General features: G+C 33.7%; 1 protein-coding gene across 1 annotated transcript in view; it reads left to right on the top strand.

Moving 5' to 3' along the window:
- Positions 1-3122: 3122 nt before the first annotated feature.
- Positions 3123-6026, top strand: part of LOC133576088 (1-phosphatidylinositol 4,5-bisphosphate phosphodiesterase beta-4-like) — a 126401-nt gene continuing 123497 nt past the window's right edge. Inside the window, exon 1 of the mRNA XM_061929046.2 lies at positions 3123-3813. The gene's annotated coding sequence lies outside the window, so the exon portion shown is untranslated. The remainder of the gene's footprint in view (positions 3814-6026) is intronic.

The following is a 6026-nucleotide window of genomic DNA, read 5'->3' as shown; positions in this document are numbered from 1 at the left end:
TTTTGGGACACATCAGGTGTTTCACATGTGGTTTTTGTCACTATTTTTCTGTGCGTTTTTTCTTTCTTTCTTCGTTTCAGAATATTATTGCGCTTACATTTTGATTTTTATCTTGTTAAAATTACAACTCAAAGTCAATCAATCAAAGTTTACTTATAAAGCCCTAAATCACCAGGGGCTTAAAGGGCTGCACAAGCCACAACGACATCCTCAGCTCAGATCCCACATCAGGGCAAGAAAAAACTCAACCCAATGGGATGACAATGAGAAACCTTGGAGGGGACCGCAGATGTGGGGACCCCTCCCCCCCTGGGCGACCGGTGCAATGGATGTCGAGTGGATCTAGCATAATATTGTGAGAGTCCAGTCCATAGTGGATCTAACATAATAGTGTGAGAGTACAGTCCATAGTGGGATATTTTATCTGAAAAATTTGCGTACAATTACAACACCATTCTCATAATATTTTTTTTTTCTTTTTGTCCTTATTTTCATAATGTAACATATTTTCTCTTAATACTTCTGTTTGATCCTAACGGTGCAGTATGTACTTTTCCCCATAGTAATAAATCATGACTGCATACTTGTAATGTAACTTTTTTATATAAAAATATCATATATTCACATTTATATATATATATATATATATATATATATATATATATTTGTTACAGGTGCCGAAAAAAATAAATTCACATCCAAATCTTAATTTGTATTTTTATTTTTATTATACGATTCCGAATGGATTAAAAGGTTTCGGGAATCCATTTTTCGAAGTTGTCTTTTAAGCTGTCATGCTGCTTCTTGCATATCCGTCATACTTTGGCAGCCAAGAGGAGTGTTTGTAACTTGTAATCTGTTTTGAAAAGGTTTTATTATCATTTTTATACTAAATAATGTATTGTGAGAATCAGTTTGAATCGATAATCGTGTTGAATCAAGTAACAATTTTGAATCAAATCGTTGATTTGTAAGTTAGATTCTCTATTTTTTATAACTATTACAATTTTATTTCCACATTATTACAATTTTTTTCTTGAAATTAGTTTTTACTTCTATTACTGGTTTATTTTTGCAATCCTTAAATTTATGTCGTATAGTAATATAGCAGGAGTTCATACAAGTAATATTTAAAAACAATTCTTTAAAAAATCTTTATTCCTATAATAATTTTCCATCAAATAATTACGACTTTATTTTCGCAAAACTTTTTTACTTCTAGTATTATTATTCTCTCCTTTTTATTAACATATTTCTTTAAAGTATGTTTACTTCAAGGGGACCTATTATGCAAAACCAACATTTTTTACCTATTGGTACCTGTTTTTGTGTATTATAGTCCCGAAAATTTGAAATCAAACCATGGAAGCATTGCGGAGATGTTAAGAAAACAATCCTACCTTACTTCATGCTTCTGTTTGGAATTTGCCCAAATTGTGACATTTTTCCCATTGGTGACATCAGTGGATATCTCCATATATGGTCAAGATTTACCCAAAGAGTTTTGCGTGAGTCTGACATTGTAGTCTGACATTGTAGTCCGACATTGTAGTCGCTAACTTCCTTCTTTTTCTGTATCCTATTGTTGTGGGGCAGACTGGCTCGTACATGCGCATCCTCCGCTGTTGCCTTTTTTAATACAAAGTAGCGTATTGTTGTAACTTATATCCGTCAGTCGACACCACATGTAACATGGCTGACAGGGTGAAGACGCAGTTGAAGACCGCCCCCAAAACGACGCATCCTTAAGAGGAAAGCGACTTAAACGTGGTCTGTAAAACATAATCTATGCAAAATGTTGACCAAAGAACCACAAATACATGTTATGTAGACCATAAGGAAGTATTTTAAATGTAAAAAAAAAAAAATTCATAATATGAACCCTTTAAAACATTTACAATAATTTGACTTGGTTTGAAAAATATAAAACGAGTACCTTCCTTGAAAAAATATATCTTCCTTCTCGCAATGTTTCAATGTATTCTTGTATAATTATATTGATATAAATAGTAACTTCTTTCCTTGGCATATTACAAATTTGTTTCCTTAATATTATAACATTTTCCTTGAAAAATATATGACTTATACCACACTGAAAATAAGTGAGAGGGGGGTAAGTGGGCGGAAGCCTTAATGACCCACTTCCTGTAATCGCCTTGGCAACAACATTTTTCAAAAAACTCCCCAAAGGACCATGAGTGGCAGTCCCTCTCTAATGGTCAACAATGTAAAAGCCTAATGAGCGCGCTTGCAGTCATTATTTCAATTATAATGTTTTTTTGTTTTGTTTTTTTAACAACAGCATTTCCTCAATATGGCGTCTTTTTCACTGCATTGTATTTGTGTAACGCGTCAAACATTTTAACTTACAACATAGTTCAAAAGTGACAAAAAATATGCTTTTAAGTTGCTTATTAACTCAACTCCACAAGTGTATTTTGCTTTTTACTCATTTTTTTAATATACTCTTGTGAGGTCACCATAGGTACGAAAAAAGTGATAACAACTATAGAACAGGACATAGAACTTGTTGCGATGTATCAAAGCGGTACCACATCTCTTACGCACTGGCTACTCAGCATCCTTATTACATATTATCCTATTTTTTTCCAAAATATTTTTGTCGTGATTCAACCTAATATTAACTTTAAATTATGAATTAGAATTTTACTTCATTCTGATACATTGTTATTATTTTCCTAAAATAAGGTTTCTCCTGTAATATCATTACTTTTTCGCATACATTTAGTCCTGCTATAATTGGACTTATCTCTGGTAAATTGTGTGACTTTATTCAAATAAAATTATGTTTGTCCTTGTAATGAAATCGCCCTAATAGTACATTTATTTTGGTAATTAATTAACTATTTACACTATATTCACATAAAACTGAACTTTTCTCTTGAGTTATACGACAAATATAATACTTTATCCTCAGGAAAATTATGTTTTATTTGTAATGGTATGACCTTAGTACTGCATTTATTTTTTATTAGAAATGTAATTAGAAACTATTTTAACGCTTACATTTTTTTTAATACATTATCATCAGAAAAATTATAATTTTACTGTAATACATTAGTACTATATTACATTTATTCTGGTAATAAAGTAACTATTTTCACATACATGTTTTTTTCTCGTATAACTGGTCTCATAAATGTAGCAACGTCACAGCCGCGACATCAATAATACTACAGTACTACTACTAATAATAATAATAATAGTAGTACCAGAAGAAGAACATGATGTACTCCTGAAAGTCACTTCACTTTTACTTTGATGTAAAGAGACTCACCTCCCAGGCACGATAAAGGGTGAGTACACAATTTATCAATCTATAAACTGTGGTTAACTTATTGTTACACACGTATGCCAGTTTATGTTGTCAAGAGGTTCCTTTAAAACACACCTGGTACAGTTAATAAATGTTTTATGGTGGACAGTTTGATCCTGGAACAGACAAATTCTGATTCATTTCAATCTGCCAACATGTCGTATGTTTTGCAGTTCAGCTGATGATCTGTCAGCGCCCTCTGAATCCAAACAGGAGATAAGACCAAACCCCCCGGTTGCCCTAACGACCAATGTGACCATTCAGAGACGTCCATGCGCACCGGCAAGCTGGAAGTGAGCAAATTAAGCATGGGTGCAGGCAGGCAGCGTTTTAATAAGATTGTCCAGGTCATATAAACACAGACGCTAAGCCGTCTGTCCGTCTAAGAAGATGAGGAGGAGGAGGAGGATGAGGTGTCCTCTCAGTGAACGTTAATGAGACAGTGCAGAACCACAGAGGACAGCACTGCTTTGAAGGTAGGATAAACACTCACACTCAAATGTCTCCTATATTTTTTATTGTACATTACGTCAACGATCTCAGGGAAACTAGACTGTTTTGCCTTTCATCCAAGTAGGTTTTATCAGTTCATGTACATAGACTTAGATTGGTCAGATCTAGTCAGATCTGACCAATCTAAGTCTACGACGACCAATGATAATGACCTGGATGAATGAGAACATCCATATACATTACGTGGAACGTTTTTTTTAACTATTCAGAATTACTTTTTTTTCTCGTAACATTGTGACTTTCTTAATAGTTACAGTACAGTTTGACTCTATTCTCGTAATTACAACTTTATTCTTGTGAATAAGTACATTTTTTTGGTAATATTTTTTCAAGCTTATTTATTGTACTTTTATTTATTCCGAATCCTGACTTATTTTCAACTTCATTCTTACAAAATGACTCGCATTTTCTCGTAGATGTCATCATTCTTTGAATTTTTTTTACTTATTCTACTAGTTAAATTGTCATATATCTACGTTTTCAGTCATAAATGGATTATTTACACATCATTTTTTGTACTGTGTATGTACGACCTTACAGTTGTCCCTCGTTTATCGCGGCCAATTGGTTCCAGGCCTGGCCATAGAAAACTACTTTTTCCAATGTAGTATTATTGATAATAAACTGATTATTTTCATTGGAAGAGCATACAAAAACTGTTCACGACCTTCTAAATATAGTTTTAACATAATTAGAGCCCTCCAAACATGAATTAACAGCCGCATAGCCTTAAGGCCGTTCTCCACACCTGTACCGGGAGGATCCTCCTCTTTACTACAGCTGTGTCCCAGTGTATACATGCTAAAAATGAACTCACGTGAAAGATTCCTTCAAAGGGATGCACGCTCAGGGAGACACAATTACATGTCCGTATTCCTTGTTACACACATGCAGAAATTGCATGAATTGCCAGAACACCGGCTACAATTTGAGAGCAAGCTGCAACGAACGGGTCATCTATGCACAGTGCCAAGCCGTTTATAAGATTCTAATAACCATGGCAGAAAATAAACTAATTTGCTTCCATGTAGCATTATCACTGGAGGACTAGGAATGGCTAAAAGGAAAAGGAATGGCTAAGCATGCTACACACAGATCAGGACCACACAAGAAGCCAACCACTGAATCTTTAATGTAAAAGTAAGGGTGATCGATCCAGGTGTTGACACTATCGATACCTAGTGTAGTATCAGTATATAAACAATACTAAAGTGCTAAGATCGATATTTTACTTTTTCTTGTTCTTATTATTATACAATGTTTTTCGGGGTGGTTTTAGTTATTGCTTACAAACTCGGGGAGTAAGTCTTTGGATATAAGACGATTTAAGTGGGAGCCAATAGTAGTTTTTGCGTCTGTTTAGTTATTGTGCAATATAGCCACTTTATTTTGTTAAAATAATTAACAAATTAAATACATCATCAGATTTACAACAATACTTGCCAATTGTACATTTAATAAGGTAAGCTTATAAAAATATGTTATTGTGTTTACTTTAGCTACTTGCCGTATATCATTTTCACTTCTATAATCTATTGTCCAAGTATCAGATCGGAACTCAAAATTGATCATATCGGAGGCCAAAAAATCGGAATCTGGATCGGAGGACAAAAATGTTGATCAGGACATCCTTAAAGAGAAAATATGACAAATACTGTATTGTAATGCATACGTATATAAGTAGGGGTGTAACGGTACACAAAAATTTCGGTTCGGTACATACCTCAGTTTAGAGTTTCGGTACGGTAAGAAAACAACAAAATATACATTTTTTGGTTATTTATTTACCAAATTTGTAAACAATGGCTTTATCCTTTTAACATTGGGAACACTATAATAATTCTGCCCACGTTAATCAACATTAAACTGCCTCAAGTTGTTCCTCAGATTAAATAAAATGACAAAACGTTTCTTCTACATATAAAAAGTGCAACATTAAACAGTTTCAAGTCAACTCATCATGCTTAATTTATTACAGCATTTGGGAAGCCTGTAGTTGATTTTTATTATGTAAATGTTTTATCAACATGCGATAGCAGGGACCCTGCCATTCAAAACTAGGCTGCTGCATTACTAATGATTAATGTAACTATAGTTGAAAAAATTGTACAATAGCAATAGGACCATTCATCTCTGAACACCATGGAGTTCATGTTGGCTTAATGATGCAGTTACA

Source organism: Nerophis lumbriciformis, linkage group LG34 (genome assembly GCF_033978685.3).
Source record: "Nerophis lumbriciformis linkage group LG34, RoL_Nlum_v2.1, whole genome shotgun sequence".
NCBI lineage: Eukaryota > Metazoa > Chordata > Actinopteri > Syngnathiformes > Syngnathidae > Nerophis > Nerophis lumbriciformis.
This window is presented reverse-complemented; position numbering and strand designations above follow the sequence as displayed.